This window comes from Bidens hawaiensis, unplaced genomic scaffold (genome assembly GCF_021521415.1).
Source record: "Bidens hawaiensis isolate Kalapana, Puna unplaced genomic scaffold, B.hawaiensis_p1.1 tig00000284_1, whole genome shotgun sequence".
NCBI lineage: Eukaryota > Viridiplantae > Streptophyta > Magnoliopsida > Asterales > Asteraceae > Bidens > Bidens hawaiensis.
Genome location: NW_027491022.1, coordinates 3,120,534 through 3,142,661, shown reverse-complemented (window position 1 = coordinate 3,142,661; position 22,128 = coordinate 3,120,534).

Below are 22,128 nucleotides of genomic sequence, written 5' to 3'. Positions count from 1 at the left end.
GAATCTTGTTTAATGACAAAAGCAAGCGAATCAGAATCAGAATTGTGGCACAGGAGAATGGGACATATTCATCTTCGCAAGATGAACTTCATTGTCAAGAATGGGCTTGTGATGGGCGTTCCCTTAAAAAGTTTTAACTTTGAAGACAAATGCATAGCCTGCAAGAAGGGAAAGCAACACAAGAAATCCCATCTCACCAAGAAAATTAATTCAATTGCCGGTACTCTAGAACTACTTCATATGGATCTCTTCGGTCCCGTGAATGTACAAAGTCTAGGCGGTACCTCTTACTGCTTGGTGATAACTGATGACTACTCGCGATACTCGTGGGTGTATTTTCTGAAAACGAAAGACGAGACGACTCAGATGGTGAAGAATCTCATTACAAAAGTTGAGAACGTCATGAGTAAATCAGTTAAATTCATCAGAAGCGACAATGGGACAGAGTTCAAGAACTTTGAAATGGAAATCTTCTGTCTTCAGAAGGGAATTGAACATCAATACAGCGCTCCGTATACTCCACAACAGAATGGAGTGGCTGAAAGGAAGAACCGAACGTTAATTGAAGGAGCCAGAGCTATGCTGGCAGACTCGAAGCTTCCTGTGATGTTCTGGGCTGAAGCAGTTGCTACAGCCTGCTATGTTCTGAATAGGGTGCTAACCGTTAAGAGACTTGGAAAAACTTGTTACGAGCTTATGCACGGAAGGAAGCCCAACTTGTGCGGTCTTGAACCATTTGGGTCTCCTTGTTCGATTTTGAAGACTAATTCGAAATTTGGTGAAGTAGCCGATGAGGGAATCCTAGTCGGTTATGTTGTTGGGACTCCCAACAGACGGGTCTTCAATACGTCGACTTGCAAGGTGGAGGTGGTTTGTAACACCGACATTACTAGTTACCAACCGCCAAAACCAAGCAATGGACCTGCTGAGCTTTTCGACTATGTTAAACTTTTTAAGTCGTTTAACGTACCTGATTTGGAAATTTCTGAAGAAGACGAAAGAGCTGTGTCGAAGATGATGCTTGATGAGGAAGAGAACCTATTGCAACATCAGATGTTTGAGAAATCTCAACCTTCCACATCAAACCCTATCAATACCCCTGCGGCCTCAACTGAAGATGAATTTATTAATCCTTTTCACTCTCAGCCAGAAACAACCATTGATGAGATCTCTTCAAATTTGGAAGATAATTTGCATGTCGGTGCTGTTCCGACCACGAGAATTCACAAAGATCACCCATTGGAGAATATTATAGGTGATGTGTCCTCCGGTGTACAAACCAGAAGTAGCTTGAATGAGCACACCTGTGTTTATACAAGCATAAAAGAAACGGGTATAATGAATGAATGTTTGTACTCCTGCTTTATAAGCCAAATTTAACCAAAGAATTATCAAATGGCTTTAAAGGACAGCTCGTGGGTCGAGGCCATGCAAGAAGAGTTGGCTCAGTTCGAGAAAATGGAAGTTTGGACCTTGGTTGAAAAACCAAGAAATGTGCACGCTATAGGCACAAAATGGGTGTTCAAATGTAAGAGAGATGATAAGGGAATTATCGTGAGAAATAAGGCGAGGCTGGTTGTTAAAGGTTTTAATCAGCAAGAGGGTATTGATTACAATGAGGTGTTCGCTCCTGTTGCTCGGTTAGAAGCGATTCGATTGTTTTTGGCGTATGCCGCATTTAAAAAGATGAAGGTATTTCAGTTGGATGTGAAGAGCGCGTTTCTAAACGGGAAAGTTGATGAGGTTGTGTATGTTGAGCAACCTCCGGGTTTTCCTGACCCAGACTTTCCTGATCACGTATACAGGTTGAGCAAGGCGTTATATGGGTTACATCAGGCACCTCGTGCCTGGTATTCAACGTTATCGGACTACTTGCTGGAAAATGGTTTTGAAAGGGGATTGATTGACAGTACGTTGTTTGTGAAGAGAGAAGGATGTGACTTACTACTGGTTCAAGTCTACGTGGATGATATCATTTTTGCTACATCAAGAGTATCCATGTGTCAGGATTTTGAAGCTGTCATGAAGAAACGATTCGAGATGAGTGCTATGGGTGAACTAACTTTCTTTCTAGGATTGCAGGTTGATCAGAAGAAGGACGGGATGTTCATTCATCAAACGAAGTACGTTCATGATGTGCTGAAAAGATTCAAGATGGAGGACAGCTCTCCATATGATACTCCCATCTGCGTCAATCACAAATTGGGTGCTGAATCAGATGGTGACGCAGATGTGGACCCAACTCTGTATCGGGCGATAATAGGTTCATTAATGTATTTAACTGCTTCTAGGCCTGATATAATGTTTGCTGTTTGTCTTTGTGCACGTTTTCAGGCAAATCCGAAAGAATCTCATTTGAAAGGTGCAAAGAGGATACTACGGTATCTCAAGGGCAAGCCGAAGCTAGGGTTGTGGTACCCAAAGGGAGGAGACGTTGAACTGGTGGCTTATACAGATTCTGATTATGGGGGTTGCAATCAGAGTCGGAAGTCCACAACAGGAGGCTGTCAGTTTCTTGGAGGAAGATTAGTTTCCTGGCAGTGCAAGAAACAGACATCAGTTGCTATTTCAACATGCGAAGCTGAATACATGGCAGCATCCAACTGCTGCTCTCAGGTTTTGTGGATTCAGCAACAATTACGCGACTATGGTCTGAATTTCTTACTCACTCCGATTTTAATTGATAACACTGCCGCTATCTCAGTAATTAACAATCCCGTGAAGCACAGTAAAACTAAGCATATTGACATTCGTCATCACTTCATACGGGATTGTGCTGAGAAGAAACTGATCAAGATCGAAAATGTTGATACACTTGAAAATTTTGCTGACTTGTTTACAAAAGCGTTTGATAAATCTAGATTTCAAAACCTAATTGAGCTGAACGGGATGATCAATCCCGAGTAACCATGCCTTTGTGTTTATTTAAAAAAAAAAAAAAAAAAAAAAAAAAAAAAATGTGTGTCATTATTGCTTAAAATTAGTCGGTTACCTCAGTTTGATGGACATATCCTAGGATATGTTTTGGTCCTCGTTTCAACTTAGAGAATGAGGATAGCCATTAACCGGAAGACTGAAAGTGACCGGGGCAGTTATGACGTGTGTTCTTTCAGTTGCTGAAAATTAGTCGGTCATTCTTAGTAAGAAGGACACATACTTGTATGTGGTCGGTCCAGTTGATCCATTGGATCTTCAGGATAGCCGTTTACCTGACGACTTTGACGTGATCGGGGCGATTGAAATCAAAATTTTTTAGGGAAATGAAATTACTTTTCAAGTCTAATACTTCGTAAGAAGTTCTGTGCTGTGTTTAACAGAAAATTGATCCAACCTTGGAAAATGATATATATACTGATTGTGTGTGCTTAACTAGTGAAGTTATTAGGCTTAAAAGGCTTTAGAACAGTCATTGTATGTCATGGTAATTTTTATGGTGCGTAAAAGTGTATGTGATACTAACTTAAACTACTCGAATTTACGTGGAAACTTCTTAAGAGTTTCGAATGTCTTCACACATATCTTTCCGAATGATAGGCAGAAAAGCAACTACCCAGTCATACACGAGCCCGTGAGTGATCTGATTCCCGTGAAGAAAGCATTTCAAGACACTGCAGTGATCCAGATTCGGGACTTGCAGTAGTTTAATACTCCGAAGTCAATAAGAATGTTTGGTTAAAAAAAAAAAAAAAAATGTATATCTTTAGTACTTATGAGACATAGTAACAATCAAGACTTCTCATGTCTGGAGTAAGAAGAGAACGGGAAGCAGTCAACGAGTATATACAAGTTAATCAGACACTATGGGTCGAAGTCAACTCGAGGTGACTTGGGTATAGCCAAATACGCTTTGAGAATAGATAGAAAAGATCATTATCTCTGAGTTGTTGCCAACTTAAAATTTTTGAGCTTAACTGAACCTTAATCTGTATCACAGAAACAATGAAAACCATTTAAGTTATTTACATGCTTACAACCTGTTTCTCTATGTCATAATACAGCTAAACACGGATCCAAGTGACAGTCACATAGTTAGTATGATTCCTGTTGGGATCTTTTCTATAACATAGTGGTCCCTGACTAGACTGAAATTAGATCCCTTATTTCGTAAAATTTTTATAAGTTTTTCTATTTTTGTAGTTGTGTTATTGAAAAACTGGTTACTTGGACATGATCATTTTTGTTTAACTCTTTCTGGGAACTTCTAGTGTTAACTGCAAGATTATTCAAACTTAAAGGGCTGAATTTGAAAATACGGGCGAAGTTGTTGAATTTGGCGAAGTTGTGCTTAAGTTCGCCTAGGCGAAGTTAAGCGTAACTTCGCCTGAACCAACTCTGCCCTATATAAGGCTTTTGAAACAGTAAACAGTAATATTGAAAGTTTCCGGCGATCATAATATCTAAACCTTATTATCCGAGATCTTGTTTTCATTCCGTTTTCGATCCTTGATTTCAATTTCTTGTGCTCTTTAACGGTATGTGTGGTCAATATCATTCACAAACATACTCGTTCGTTATAGTTTTACCCGGTTCGAGACCTCGGGTCGTCGAACCTTCAAAACCTAGTTTTTCAACCACGTATTACGTGTTCATGGACGTCCTTTACGTCTCAATATCATTACTCTATGTTGTTAATCACTGTTGGATCGTCAAATCGGTCCGAAAACATCGGATCTAAGCCTTGAATCTGAACAGTCGCCGTTTCAGATTCAGGCGAAGTTAAGGTTTAGGCGAAGTTATCCACAACTTCGCCAGGAGATTAATTTCGCCTGTGGCGAAGTTATCCGTAACTTCGCCTTGAAGCTTAAGTTCGCCTGTGGCGAAGTTATCCGTAACTTCGCCTTGAACTCAAGTTCGCCTTTGGCGATGTTGTGATTCAGCGAAGTTAACATCAACTTCGCCTATACCATTTTACTTAACAATTTTTAGACGAAATTATAGTTGAAGCGAAGTTGTTCCCAACTTCGCCTCACCTATAAGTTCGCCTGTATAGATTTAATCACAACTTCGCTCGTGGTACTTAGCGAACTTGTGAGCTGCTTACACACTGTCTAACTTGTTTTGTTTGGTGCAGATATGGCTGCTATTGGAGGTGCTGGTGGTGATGATGGTGATGAGCAACGACAATTCTTTCCAGCCCATAACCAGTACATCACGTTAGATCCAGAAGCACGAGGCGTCGAAGACTACAGGGAGATTATTACGTTTCTCCTACGATCAAGAGTCTTTCACGCGCTGACAAATACACTGCCTATTTCTCTGCCTAACATTGAAGACTTTTGGCAGACAGTGTACTACGATTGCAGGCCTGAGCCTCCGGTGATGCGAGCAACCGTAAATGGTCACGACATACAGTTTTTCTCGGAAGACATACGGTTGGCTCTGCAGTTCGGTGAAGAAACTAGAGATGACCCAACGGAGTTCGTAGCTCCTTTCCGGGATGGAGCTTATTTGAGGATGGGTTATTCGGGTCCGCTGGGGGACTCGCAGAAGAGGAAAGGATTTCTGCTAGATCAGTGGCGCTTCCTGATGCATGTGTTAATTGTATGCATGTCCGGCAGGAAGGCAGGAACAGACGGGATGGGCGCGACGATGCAGTCGGCCATGATAGCGCTGACTTACAACCGCAGATATTCATTCAGTCAGCTAATCTTTTACGAGATTGATCGTCAGCGAAGGGCTGTGGCGCGCGAGCGATTCACTATGTATCCTCGTTTCTTACAAATAATTTTAAATCATGTCGCTCCGTCGCTGCCACAGAGACGCCCAATAAGATACGTAGAATGCGTGACGAAACGTATCTTTGCTCAGTGCCGCACCTCGAGCACTCGTAGCAAGCCTGAGCTGCGTCCCAGGCATACTCCTTTATTCGGGTATCTCATCAACCCGGAGTATGTTCCTGCAGGAGGGGACGAGTTCAGAGACCCCCAACCACATCAGGCGGCAGCACCTCATGCTGTATCAGCTGCGCCTGTGGTTTCTAATGTTGCCTCTGCTGCTGTGCCAGCTACTGTATCTCACGCTGTGTCTACTGCTGAAGACGTTGACCTTAATGCTGCCTTTGGCGTACATGGTGTGTTTGATATGGATGTCTCGGGTCCTCAGTTCGTAGATGTTACTAGAGCAGTTACTTCGGTAGCTGACTCTGATCTAGACGAGACGTTTGCTGAGGCAAGAAGACTTATGGTGTCTCGGGAACGGACTACGGGAAAGAGACCGAGAACGAAAAACGAGGATGAGGAAGAAGTTGATGAAGAGGACGCAGTGCAGATTGTGCTTAGACGTTCAAGAAGAGAACAGAGAGGTATGGGTTCGGGAGCTGGAGAATCTTCAAGGCTGGTACGTTTTGCTCCACCTGCCTTGTCTGGTATGTCTCTTATTCCTACTACAGCACAGGTTACAGCGGTCGAGACGTCGGCACCAACAGTTGTGTCTCTACCACCACAACCGCTTAATCCACCGGTGGTAGTTGCACGATTTGTGGAGTCGACCATCACTTCTACTGCAGGGTTACCAGGTGTACCACCTGCGGTCACTTCTGCTGATGTCCCGCCAACTCCAACGCCTACTTCTGATTCCGAGAGGATTACATCACTAGAGCGGATTGTTGCTGATCAGACAAAGACCATTCAAAGCCTAGTGGAATCCAATCGACTACAAGCAGCCCTCCTGGTTGAACACGGTAAAGTTATAGATGCCTTCAAGGCATTCTTGGCATCTCAGGGGGAGAAGACTTGTAGGGGAGATGAGTTGAGGACGAAACGGAGAGAAGATCATGACGATGATCCCAATGCACCGGAAGGTGCAGGTGGTGAGCTGCCAAGAACCTCTCAGGCTCTTGGGGCTTCCACAACTGAGGGGGAGTCTACAAATGCAGCTGGTGACGATGTTGTAGCAGTTGATGATGATGATGATGTTGAAGACGTGATAGATGCATTGAAAGAGTTGGATGAGGAGGATGATGAGTTTATGATGGAAGATGATGTGCTGCCAGTGGATGAGATTGAGAGGATTGGAGAACAGATTACGGTTGAAAACGTATTAGAAGAAAGTGAGATTGTTGATAACTCCGTGGAACATGAGATTCCGGAGGTTGACGGAACAGGTTTGGGTGATGAGAATGCTGAGGAAGATGCTGAGTGGGAGGAACAACCGAAATGGAAGGAAGGTTGTGCCCACTGGTTCGTAAAGACGAAGAAGCCGGCGGTCCCTAAGATGTTCAGAAAAAGTTACAATATTAAGGGATACGCGGAAGCCAAGAAAGGTATTATCTGCTGGTTATATGACGAGCAGCTGCGGCTCTTCGTGATCAAGAGGTACGATGGCATTCAGTACTTCCAGAGAAAGTTGAGATCTCTAAACACACTGCCAGAATGTGAAGTAAAAGATTTAGCCAGATTGGGATTGGTAAACAGAAGTGAAGACAACATGGCTAGAATCATTGCGAAGATCGTGTGGAAAGAGTGCGTTAAAGAGAAAAAGTTTGAGCTACTGAAACCACAAAAAGGGAAACTTGTCGAAGACAAGGATAGAGGTCTGAGAGTTGATGGAAAACCTTGGATGGTCATGAAATACAAACCGATCCGGTGCCTTAAAGAAGTACCGATGAAGTTCATGCCCAAGGACGGCTCAAAGATCTAAAATGGTGGTACGTGGATTGTGAGACAGCTGAGGCGGTAATGGAAGATGAGGATGAACAAGAAGTACTTCGGGTTTACGACCCGATGCATCTTGTTAATCTATCGAAGGTTGATCTGAAGGCGCTCAACGAGAAAAAGATCTTCTACATTCCTGCTTGGAAGGATCAAGCTAGGAAATATCAACGGGTGGTGTCGGTATGTGTTAGAGAAGGAGCGCACGCGTAGAGATGCAAGATTACAAGACTCAAGATTTGAAGATCAAGATATGAAGCTACTGCCAAGGGGGAGTCTGTTGGTACATGTGTCAGTAGTTCATAGTCTAGCATTTGTAATCGAGTCTGTAATGTAATTATGTTTTGATTATGATTATTTATGTAAAACGCGAAGTTGTCAACAAGTTCGCTATGGCGAACTTGTTGAACCAGCGATGTTATTGACAACTTCGCCTGTGGCGAAGTTGTCGTGTTTATATACTGTTCAGCGAACAGTTTACGTAGTTGGTCATTTTAGGGTTTGTTTCAGTTGTTTAGTGAACTTGTTCGTGTCATAGTCTGTAACAGTGACCTCGGGTCACGTGGTTTTTATTAATATAACGTGGTTGGTTTAAAAAAGACTTGTAGGGGAGATGAGTTGAGGACGAAACGGAGAGAAGATCATGACGATGATCCCAATGCACCGGAAGGTCCAGGTGGTGAGCTGCCAAGAACCTCTCAGGCTCTTGGGGCTTCCACAACTGAGGGGGAGTCTACAAATGCAGCTGGTGACGATGTTGTAGCAGTTGATGATGATGATGATGTTGAAGACGTGATAGATGCATTGAAAGAGTTGGATGAGGAGGATGATGAGTTTATGATGGAAGATGATGTGCTGCCAGTGGATGAGATTGAGAGGATTGGAGAACAGATTACGGTTGAAAACGTATTAGAAGAAAGTGAGATTGTTGATAACTCCGTGGAACATGAGATTCCGGAGGTTGACGGAACAGGTTTGGGTGATGAGAATGCTGAGGAAGATGCTGAGTGGGAGGAACAACCGAAATGGAAGGAAGGTTGTGCCCACTGGTTCGTAAAGACGAAGAAGCCGGCGGTCCCTAAGATGTTCAGAAAAAGTTACAATATTAAGGGATACGCGGAAGCCAAGAAAGGTATTATCTGCTGGTTATATGACGAGCAGCTGCGGCTCTTCGTGATCAAGAGGTACGATGGCATTCAGTACTTCCAGAGAAAGTTGAGATCTCTAAACACACTGCCAGAATGTGAAGTAAAAGATTTAGCCAGATTGGGATTGGTAAACAGAAGTGAAGACAACATGGCTAGAATCATTGCGAAGATCGTGTGGAAAGAGTGCGTTAAAGAGAAAAAGTTTGAGCTACTGAAACCACAAAAAGGGAAACTTGTCGAAGACAAGGATAGAGGTCTGAGAGTTGATGGAAAACCTTGGATGGTCATGAAATACAAACCGATCCGGTGCCTTAAAGAAGTACCGATGAAGTTCATGCCCAAGGACGTGCTCAAAGATCTAAAATGGTGGTACGTGGATTGTGAGACAGCTGAGGCGGTAATGGAAGATGAGGATGAACAAGAAGTACTTCGGGTTTACGACCCGATGCATCTTGTTAATCTATCGAAGGTTGATCTGAAGGCGCTCAACGAGAAAAAGATCTTCTACATTCCTGCTTGGAAGGATCAAGCTAGGAAATATCAACGGGTGGTGTCGGTATGTGTTAGAGAAGGAGCGCACGCGTAGAGATGCAAGATTACAAGACGCAAGATTTGAAGATCAAGATATGAAGCTACTGCCAAGGGGGGGTCTGTTGGTACATGTGTCAGTAGTTCATAGTCTAGCATTTGTAATCGAGTCTGTAATGTAATTATGTTTTGATTATGATTATTTATGTAAAACGCGAAGTTGTCAACAAGTTCGCTATGGCGAACTTGTTGAACCAGCGAAGTTATTGACAACTTCGCCTGTGGCGAAGTTGTCGTGTTTATATACTGTTCAGCGAACAGTTTACGTAGTTGGTCATTTTAGGGTTTGTTTCAGTTGTTTAGTGAACTTGTTCGTGTCATAGTCTGTAACAGTGACCTCGGGTCACGTGGTTGTTATTAATATAACGTGGTTGGTTTATTGCTTTCGTGTTCGATCTCTACATACTCTACACTCGTATCTACCCACGCAGGGATTCCGCACCTGCGTTGTTAGCGACGTCCCGTGTACGATCCGTCCAGGAGCCTACAACGTCCGACTTTTAAAATAATAAAAAAAGAATCTTATTTATTTGATTAAGTGTTATTATTCAACTATGCTGAATAACAGAAAGTTGGGTGGTGGGCTTATAGATGAAAGATGGATTAGGAAATGCTACTGGCCTAAGGTCCATGGGCTTCTACTACCCCTAAACCCTACCTAAAGTTCTAAAACCGTCACTTTATCTTTTTCCTCCATACACATACAGACACTCATCCTCTATTCCGGATCTAAATCCAAGAAAGGAAGAAGGTTGTTTGTAACGGATTCCCATTGGTAAGCAAGAAACACATCAAGATCTTCATCTTAACTCGAACCAAACTCGAACCCACGCTAAAAGAGGTAAGATTTAGTTAAAAGTTATGTGTACATAGAATTTATATATAAAGTACGGATACAAAAAGTAGGTTTTTATAGTTTGTGATTAAGTGACAAGTGGCTTGAGTATGACTCGACATTTAGTCCCGGTCCTTATGTAACGTCCGACTTTTAAAATAATAAATAAAAGAATCTTTTTTATTTGATTAAGTGTTTTTATTTAACTATGCTAAATAATAGTAAGTTTGTTGGTGGGCTTATAGTTGAAAGATGGATTAGGGAATGCTATTGGCCTAAGGTCCGTTGGAATATACTACCCCTAAACCCTACCTAAAGTTTTAAAATCGTCACTTTATCTTTTTCCTCCATACACATACAGACACTCATCTTCTATCCCGTATCTAGATCCAAGAAAGGAAGAAGGTGGTTTGTAGCGGATTCCCATTGCCAAGCAAGAAACACATCAAGATCTACATCCTACTTGAACCAAACTCGAACCCATGCCAAAATAGGAAAGTTATAGTTAAAAGTTTTATTTATACATAGAATTTATATTTTAATTTCGGATACAAAAAGTAGGTTTTTATAGTTTGTGATCAAGTGACAAGAGGCTTAAGTATGACTCGACATTTCATCCCGGTCCTTATGTAACGTCCGACAATTAAAATAATAAATAAAAGAATCTTATTTATTCGATTAAGTGTTATTAATTAACTAAGCAAAATAATAGTAAGTTGGATGGTGGGCTTATAGTTGAAAGATGGATTAGGGAATGCTATTGGCCTAAGGTCCGTTGGCTTATACTACCCCTAAACCCTCCCTAAAACTCTAAAACCGTCACTTCATCTTTTGCCTCCATACACACACGAACACTCATCCTCTATCCCCGATCTAGATCCAAGCAAGGTAGAAGGTGGTTGTAATGGATTCCAATTTGCAAGCAAGAAACAGATCAAGATCTACATCATACTCGTACCAAACTCAAACCCATGCCAAAAGAGGAAAGTTTTAGTTAAAAGTTATATATATACATAGAATTTATATATAAAGTTCGGATACAAAAAGTAGGTTTTTATAGTTTGTGATCAAGTGACAAAAGGGTTGAATATGACTCGACATTTCATCCCGGTCCTTATGTAGATTCCGACTTTTAAAATAGTAAATAAAAGAATCTTATTTATCTGATTAAGTGTTATTATTTAACTATGCTAAATAATAGAAAGTTGGGTGGTTGGCTTATAGATGAACGATGGATTAGGGGAATATATTGGCTTAAGGTCCGTTGGCATATACTACCCTTAAACCCTCCCTAGAACTCTAAAACCGTCACTTCATCTTTTTCCTCCATACACACACGAACACTCATCCTCTATCCCGGATCTAGATCCAAGCAAGGAAGAAGGTGGTTGTAACGGATTCAAATTGGAAAGCAAGAAACAGATCAAGATCTACATCATACTCGTACCAAACTCGAACACTTGCCAAAAGAGGAAAGTTTTAGTTAAAAGTTATATTTATACATAGAATTTCTGTATAAAGTTCGGATACAAAACATAGGTTTTATAGTTTGTGATCAAGTGACAAGAGGCTTGAGTGTGACTCGACATTTCATCCCGGTCCTTATGTAACGTCTGACTTTTAAAATAATAATTAAAAGAATCTTATTTATTTTATTAAGTGTTATTATTTAACTATGCTAAATAATAGTAAGTTGGGTGGTCGGCTTATAGATGAAAGTTGGATTACGGGATTCTATTGGCCTAAGGTCCGTTGGCTTATACTAACTTTAAACCCTCCCTAAAACTCTAAAACCGTCACTTCATCTTTTGCCTCCATACACACACGAACACTCATGCTCTAACCCCGATCTAGATCCAAGCAAAGTAGAAGGTGGTTGTAATGGATTCCCATTGGCAAGAAAGAAACAGATCAAGATCTACATCGTACTCGAACCCATGCCAAAGAAGGAAAGTTTTAGTTAAAAGTTATATTTATACATAGAATGTCTATATAAAGTTCGGATACGAAATGTATGTTTTTATAGTTTGTGATCAAGTGACAAGAGTCTTGAGTAAGACTCGACATTTCATCCCGGTCCTTATGTAACTTCTGACTTTTAAAATAATAAATAAAACAATCTTATTTATTTGATTAAGTGTTATTATTGAACTATGCTAAATAATAGTAAGTTGGGTGGTGGACATATATAAGAAAGAAGGGTTAGGAAATGCTATTGGCCTAAGGTCCATTGGCTTAAAGTACCCCTAAACCCTCCCTAAAACTCTAAAACCGTCACTTCATCTTTTACCTCCATACACACACGAACACTCATCCTCTATCCCAGATCTAGATCCAAGCAAGGAAGAAGGTGGTTTTAATGGATTCCTATTGGCAAGCAAGAAACAGATCAAGATCTACATCATACTCGTACCAAACTCGAACCCATGCCAAAAGAGGAAAGTTTTAATTAAAAGTTATATTTATACATGGAATTTTTATATAAAGTTCGGATACAAAACGTAGGTTTTTATAATTTGTGATTAAGTGACAAGAGGCTTGAGTATGACTCAACATTTCTTCCCGGTCCTTATGTAACGTCTGACTTTTAAAATAATAAATAAAAGAATCTTATTTATTTGATTAAGTGTTATTATTGAACTATGCTAAATAATAGTAAGTTGGGTGGAGGACATATATATGAAAGATGGGTTAGGAAATGCTATTGGCCTAAGGTCCGTTGGTTAAACTACCCCTAAACCCTCCCTAAAAATACAAATCTGTCACTTCATCTTTTGCCTCCATACACACACGAACACACATCCTCTATCCCGGATCTAGATCTAAGCAAGGAAAAAGGTGGTTTTTAACGGATTCCCATTGGCAAGCTAGCAATACATCAAGATCTATATCTTACTCAAACTAAACTCGATCCCATGCCAAAAGAGGAAAGTTTTAGTTAAAAGTTATATTTATACATAGAATTTCTATATAAAGTTCGGATACAAAACGTAGGTTTTTATAGTTTGTGATCAAGTGACAACAGTCTTGAATATGACTCGACATTTTATCCCGGTCCTTATGTAACGTCTGACTTTTAAAATAATAAATAAAAGAATTTTATTTATTTTATTAAGTGTTATTATTTAACTATGCTAAATAATAGTAAGTTGGGTGGTTGGCTTATAGATGAAAGATGGATTTCTATTGGCCTAAGGTCCGTTGGCTTATACTACCCTTAAACCTCCCTAAAACTCTATAACCGTCACTTCATCTTTTGCCTCCATACACACACGAACACTCATCCTCTATCCCATATATAGATCCAAGCAAGGAAGAAGGTGGTTTGTAACGGATTCCCATTTGCAAGCAAGAAACAGATCAAGATCTACATCATAATCGAACCAAACTCGAACCCATGCCAAAAGAGGAAAGTTTTAGTTAAAAGTTATATTTATAGATAGTATTTCAATATAAAGTTCGGACGCGAAATGTAGGTTTTTATAGTTTGTGATCAAGTGACAAGTGGCTTGAGTAAGACTCGACATTTCATCCCGGTCCTTATGAAACGTCTAACTTTTAAAATAATAAATAAAAGAATCTTATTTATTTGATTAAGTGTTATTATTGAACAATGCTAAATAATAGTAAGTTGGGTGGTGGACATATATATGAAAGAAGGGTTAGGAAATGCTATTGGCCTAAGGTCCGTTGGCTTAAAGTACCCCTAAACCCTCCCTAAAACTCCAAAACCGTCACTTCATCTTTTGCCTCCATACACACACGAACACTTATCCTCTATCCCCGATCTAGATCCAAGCAAGGAAGAAGGTGGTTGTTACGGATTCCCATTGGCAAGCAAGCAATACATCAAGATCTACATCTTACTCAAACCAAAATCGATCCCATGCCAAAAGAGGAAAGTTTTAGTTAAAAGTTATATTTATACATAGAATTTCTATAAAAAGTTCGGATACAAAACGTAGGTTTCTATAGTTTGTGATCAGGTGACAAGTGGCTTTAGTATGACTCGACATTTCATCCCGGTCCTTATGTAGCGTCTGACTTTTAAAAGAATAAATAAAAGAATCTTATTTGTTTGATTAAGTGTTATTATTTAACTATGCTAAATAATAGTAAGTTGGGTGGTGGACATATATATGAAAGATGGGTTAGGAAATGCTATTGGCGTAAGGTCTGTTGGCTTATACTACCCCTAAACCCTCCTTAAAACTCTAAAACTGTCACTTCTTCTTTTGCCTCCACACACACACGAACACTCATCTTCTATCCCGTATCTAGATCCAAGCAAGGAAGAAGGTGGTTTGTAGCGGATTCCCATTAGCAAGCAAGAAACACAACAAGATCTACATCTTACTCGAACCAAACTCGAACCCATGCCAAAATAGGATAGTTTTAGTTAAAAGTTATATTTATACATATAATTTATATTTAAAGTTCGGATACAAAAAGTAGGTTTTTATAGTTTGTGATCAAGTGACAAGTGGCTTGAGTATGACTCGACATTTAATCCCGGTCCATATGTAACGTCCGACTTTTAAAATAATAAATAAAAGAATCTTATTTATTTTATTAAGTGTTATTATTTAATTATGCTAAATAATATTAAGTTGGGTGGTCGGCTTATAGATGAAAGATGGATTAGGGGATTCTATTGGCCTATGGTCCGTTGGCTTATACTACCCTTAAACACTCCTTAAAACTCTAAACTGTCACTTCATCTTTAGCCTCCATACACACATGAACACTCATCCCCTATCCCCGATCTTGATCCAAGCAAGGTAGAAGGTGATTGTAGTGGATTTCCATTGGCAAGCAAGAAACAGATCAAGATCTACATCATACTTGAACCAAACTCGAACCCATGCCAAAAGAAGAAAGTTTTAGTTAAAAGTTATATTTATACATAGAATTTCTATATAAAGTTCGGATACGAAATGTAGGTTTTTATAGTTTGTGATCTAGTGACAAGAGGCTTGAGTAAGACTCGACATTTCATCCCGATCCTTATGTAACGTCTGACTTTTAAAATAATAAATAAAAGAGTCTTATTTAATTAATTAAGTGTTATTATTGAACTATGCTAAATAATAGTAAGTTGGGTGGTGGACATATATATGAAAGAAGGGTTAGGAAATGCTATTGGCCTAGTTGGCTTAAACTACTCTTAAACCCTCTCTAAAACTTAAAACTGTCACTACATCTTTTGCCTCCATACACACACGAACACTCATCATCTATCCCGGATCTAGATCCAAGTAAGGAAGAAGATGGTTTGTAACGGATTCCCATTGGCAAGCAAGCAATACATCAAGATCTACATCTTACTCAAACCAAACACGATCCCATCCCAAAAGAGGAAAGTTTTAGTTAAAAGTTATATTTATACATAGAATTTATTTGTAATTTTCGGATACAAAACGAAGATTTTTATAGTTTGTGAAAAAGTGACAAGAGGCTTGAGTATGACTCGACATTTCATCCCGGTCCTTATGTAACGTCTGACTTTTAAAATAATAAATAAAAGAATCTTATTTATTTAATTAAGTGTTATTATTGAACAATGCTAAATAATAGTAAGTTGGGTGGTGGACATATATATGAAAGATGGGTTATGAAATGCTATTGGTCTAAGGTCCGTTGGCTTATACTACCCCTAAACCCTCCTTAAATCTCTTAAACTGTCACTTCATATTTTGCCTCCATACTCACACGAACACTTATCTTCTATCCCGTATCTAGATCTATGCAAGGAAGAAGGTGGTTTGTAGCGGATTCCCATTGGCAAGTAAGAAACACATCAAGATCTACATCTTACTCAAACCAAACTAGAACCCATGCCAAAATAGGAAAGTTTTAGTTAAAAGTTATATTTATACATAGAATTTATATTTAAAGTTCGGATAAAAAAGTATGTTTTTATAGTTTGTGATCAAGTGACAAGAGGCTTGAGTATGACTCGACATTTAATCCCGGTCCTTATGTAACGTCCGATTTTTAAAATAATAAATAAAAGAATCTTATTTATTTTATTAAGTTTTATTATTTAACTATGCAAAATAATAGTAAGTTAGGTGGTCGGCTTATAGATGAAAGATGGAATAGGGGATTCTATTAGCCTAAGGTCCGTTGGCTTATACTACCCTTAAACCCTCCCTAAAACTCTAAAACCGTCACTTTATCTTTTGCCTCCATACACACACGAACACTCATCAACTATCCCAGATCTAGATCCAAGCAAGGAAGAAGGTGGTTTGTAACGTATTCCCATTGGCAAGCAAGCAATACATCAAGATCTACATCTTACTCGAACCAAACTCGATCCCATCCCAAAAGAGGATAGTTTTAGTTAAAAGTTAAATTTATACATAGTATTTCTTTATAATGTTCGGATACAAAATGTTGGTTTTTATAGCTTGTGATCAAGTGACAAGAGGCTTGAGTATGACTCGACATTTCATCCCGGTCCTTATGTAACGTCTGACTTTTAAAATAATAAATAAAAGAATCCTATTTATTTGATTAAGTGTTATTATTGAATTATGCTAAATAATAGTAAGTTGGGTGGTAGACATATATATGAAAGATGGGTTAGGAAATGCTATTGGCCTAAGGACCGTTGGCTTAAACTACCCATAAACACTCCCTAAAACTATAAAACTGTCACTTAATCTTTTGCCTCCATACACACACGAACACTCTTCCTCTATCCCGGATCTAGATCCAAGCAAGGAAGAAGGTGGTTTGTAGCGGATTCCCATTGGCAAGCAAGAAACACATCAAGATCTACATCTTGCTCGAACCAAACTCGAACCCATGCCAAAATAGGAATGTTTTATTTAAAAGTTATGTCTTTACATATAATTTATATTTAAAGTTCGGATACAAAAAGTAGGTTTTTATAGTTTGTAATCAAGTGACAAGAGGCTTGAGTATGACTCGACATTTAATCCCAGTCCTTATGTAACGTCCGACTTTTAAAATAACAAATAAAAGAATCTTATTTATTTTATTAAGTATTATTATTTAACTATGCTAAATAATAGTTAGTTGGGTGGTCGGCATATAGATGAAATATGGATTAGGGGATTCTATTGGCCTAAGGTCCGTTGGCTTATACTACCCTGAAACCCTCCCTAAAACTCTAAAACCGTCACTTCATCTTTTGCCTCCATACGCACACGAACACTCATCCTCTATCCCCGATCTAAATCCAAGCAAGGTAGAAGGTGGTTGTAATGGATTCCCATTGGCAAGCAAGAAACAGATTAAGATCTACATCATACTCGAACCCATTCCAAAAGAGGAAAATTTTAGTTAAAAGTTATATTTTACACACAGTATTTCTATATAAAGTTCGGATACGAATTGTAGGTTTTTATAGTTTGTGATCAAGTGACAAGAGGCTTGAGTAAGACTCGACATTTCATCCCGGTCCTTATGTAACGTCCGACTTTTAAAATAATAATAAAAGAATCTTATTTATTTTATTAAGTGTTATTATTTAATTATGCTAAATAATATTAAGTTGGGTGGTCGGCTTTTAGATGAAAGATAGATTAGGGGATTCTATTGGCCTTAGGTCCGTTGGCTTATACTACCCGTAAACCCTGCTTAAAACTCTAAAACCGTCACTTCATCTTTTGCCTCCATACACACACGAACACTCATCCTCTATCCCGGATCTAGATCCAAGCAAGGAAGAAGGTGGTATGTAACGGATTCCCATTTGCAAGCAAGAAACAGATCAAGATCTACATCACACTCGAACCAAACTCGAACCCGTGCCAAAAGAGGAAAGTTTTAGTTAAAAGTTATATTTATACATAGTATTTCTATATAAAGTTCGGATACGAAATGTAGGTTTTTATAGTTAGTGATCAAGTGACAAGAGGCTTGAGTAAGATTCGACATTTCATCCCGGTCCTTATTAACGTCTAACTTTTAAAATAATAAATAAAAGAATCTTATTTATTTGATTAAGTGTTATTATTGAACTATGCTAAATAATAGTAAGTTAGGTGGTGGACATATATATGAAAGATGGGTTAGGAAATGCTATTGGCCTAAGGGCCGTTGGCTTAAACTACCCCTAAACCCTCCCTAAAACTATAAAATTGTCACTTCATCTTTTGCCTCCATACACACACGAACACTCATCCTCTATCCCGGATCTAGATCCAAGCAAGGAAGAAGGTGGTTTGTAACGGATTCCCATTTGCAAGCAAGAAACAGATCATGATCAACATCATACTCGAACCAAACTCGAACCCATGCCAAAAGAGGAAAGTTTTAGTTAAAAGTTATATTTATAGATAGTATTTCTATATAAAGTTCGGATACGAAATGTAGGTTTTTATAGTTTGTGATCAAGTGACAAGAGGCTTGAGTAAGAGTCGACATTTCATCCCGGTCCTTATGTAACGTCTAACTTTTAAAATAATAACTAAAAGAATCTTATTTATTTGATTAAGTGTTATTATTGAATTATGCTAAATAATAGTAAGTTGGGTGGTGGACATATATATTAAAGATGGGTTATGAAATGCTATTGACCTGTGGTCCGTTGGCTTAAACTTCCCCTAAACCCTCCCTAAAACTATAAAACTGTCACTTCATCTTTTGCCTCAATACACACACGAACACTCATCCTCAATCCCGGATCTAGATCCAAGCAAGGAAGAAGGTGATTTGTAACGGATTGCCATTTGCAAGCAAGAAACAGATCAAGATCTACATCATACTCGAACCAAACTCGAACCCATGCCAAAAGAGGAAAGTTTTAGTTAAAAGTTATATTTCTACATAGTATTTCTATATAAAGTTCGGATACGAAATGTAGGTTTTTATAGTTAGTGATCAAGTGACAAGAGTCTTGAGTAAGACTCGACATTTCATCCCGGTCCTTATGTAACGTCTGACTTTTAAAATAATAAATAAAAGAATCTTATTTATTTGATTAAGTGTTATTATTGAACTATGCTAAATAATAGTAAGTTGGGTGGTGGACATATATATGAAAGATGGGTTATGAAATGCTATTGACCTATGGTCCGTTGGCTTAAACTACCCCTAAACCCTCCCTAAAACTATAAAACTGTCACTACATCTTTTGCCTCAATACACACACGAACACTCATCCTCAATCCCGGATCTAGATCCAAGCAAGGAAGAAGGTGATTTGTAACGGATTGCCATTTGCAAGCAAGAAACAAATCAAGATCTACATCATACTCGAACCAAACTCGAACCCATGCCAAAAGAGGAAAGTTTTAGTTAAAAGTTATATTTCTACATAGTATTTCTATATAAAGTTCGGATACGAAATGTAGGTTTTTATAGTTAGTGATCAAGTGACAAGAGTCTTGAGTAAGACTCGACATTTCATCCCGGTCTTTATGTAACGTCTGACTTTTAAAATAATAAATAAAAGAATCTTATTTATTTGATTAAGTGTTATTATTGAACAATGCTAAATAATAGTAAGTTAGGTGGAGGACATATATATGAAAGATGGGTTATGAAATGCTATTGGCCTAAGGTCCGTTGGCTTAAACTATCCATAAACACTCCCTAAAACAATAAAACTGTCACTACATCTTTTGCCTCCAAACACACACGAACACTCATCCTCTATCCCGGATCTAGATCCAAGTAAGGAAGAAGGTGGTTTGTAACGGATTCCCATTTGCAAGCAAGAAACAGATCAAGATCCACATCATACTCGAACCAAACTTGAACCCATTCCAAAAGAGGAAAGTTTTAGTTAAAAGTTATATTTATACATTGTATTTCAATATAAAGTTCGGATACGAAATGTAGGTTTTTATAGTTAGTGATCAAGTGACAAGAGGCTTGAGTAAGACTCGACATTTCATCCCGGTCCTTATGTAACGTCTGACTTTTAAAATAATAAATAAAAGAATCTTATTTATTTGATTAAGTGTTATTATTGAACTATGCTAAATAATAGTAAGTTGGGTGGTGGACATATATATGAAAGATGGGTTAGGAAAAGCTATTGACCTAAGGTCCGTTGGCTTAAACTACCCCTAAACCCTCCCTAAAACTATAAAACTGTCACTACATCTTTTGCCTCCATACACACACGAACACTCATCCTCTATCTCGGATCTAGATCCAAGCAAGGAAGAAGGTGGTTTGTAACGGATTCCCATTTGCAAGCAAGAAACAGATCAAGATCTACATCATACTCGAACCAAACTCGAACCCATGCCAAAAGAGGAAAGTTTTAGTTAAAAGTTATATTTCTACATAGTATTTCTATATAAAGTTTGGATACGAAATGTAGGTTTTTATAGTTAGTGATCAAGTGACAAGAGTCTTGAGTAAGACTCGACATTTCATCCCGGTCCTTATGTAACGTCTGACTTTTTAAATAATAAATAAAAGAATCTTATTTATTTGATTAATTGTTATTATTGAACTATGCTAAATAATAGTAAGTTAGGTGGTGGACATATATATGAAAGATGGGTCAGGAAATGCTATTGGCCTAAGGGCCGTTGACTTAAAGTACCCCTAAACCCTCCCAAAAACTATAAACTGTCCCTACATCTTTTGCCTCCATACACACACGAACACTCATCCTCTATCTCGGATCTAGATCCAAGCAAGGAAGAAGGTGGTTTGTAACGGATTCCCATTTGCAAGCAAGAAACAGATCAAGATCTACATCATACTCGAACCAAACTCGAACCCATGCCAAAAGAGGAAAGTTTTAGTTAAAAGTTGTATTTATACATAGTATTTATATATAAAGTTCGGATACGAAATGTAGGTTTTCATAGTTTGTGATCAAGTGACAAGAGGCTTGAGTAAGACTCGACATTTCATCCCGTTCCTTATGTATCGTCTGACTTTTAAAACAATAAATAAAAGAATCTTATTTATTTGATTAAGTGTAATTATTGAACTATGCTAAATAATAGTAAGTTGGGTGGTGGACATATATATGAAAGAAGTGTAAGGAAATGCTATTGGCCTAAGGTCCGTTGGCTTAAACTACCCGTAAACCCTCCATAAACTCCAAAACCGTCACTTCATCTTTTGCCTCCATACACACACGAACACTCATCCTCTATCCCCGATCTAGATCCAAGAAAGGAATAAGCTGGTTGTTACGGATTCCCATTGGCAAGCAAGCAATACATCAAGATCTATATCTTACTCAAACCAAAATCGATCCCATGCCAAAAGAGGAAACTTTTAGTTAAAAGATATATTTATACATAGAATTTCAATAAAAAAGTTCGGATACAAATCGTAGGTTTTTATAAAAGAATCTTATTTGTTTGATTAAGTGTTATTATTTAACTATGCTAAATAATAGTAAGTTGGGTGGTGAACATATATATGAAAGATGGGTTAGGAAATGCTATATAGTAAGTTGGATAGTTTTAGGTAAAAGTTATATTTATACATATAATTTATATTTAATGTTCGGATACAAAAGGTAGATTTTTATAGTTTGTGATCAAGTGACAAGAGGCTTGAGTATGACTCGACATTAAATCCCGGTCCATATGTAACGTCCGACTTTTAAAATAATAATAAAAGAATCTTATTTATTTTATTAAGTGTTATTACTTATAAGTGTAACATAATATATAGGCAACATACTAGGTAACCATTTTCACATATTGTTATTTAATCATCTTACGTAATAATTTGGAATGTTCGCTCTCAAAATATAAATCATCCATATGATTTATTCATTTCACAAGTACATTGTATTTAGAAACCCTTTTCCAAATAACATAAATGTCAATATTTATTTACTTATGATCATATCGTATATAAACAAATATAATTGATGTTTGTATAGCTTGTTATTGGGTATCACCTGACTTGGATCATAACGTACTAGCCACATCAATTATAATAT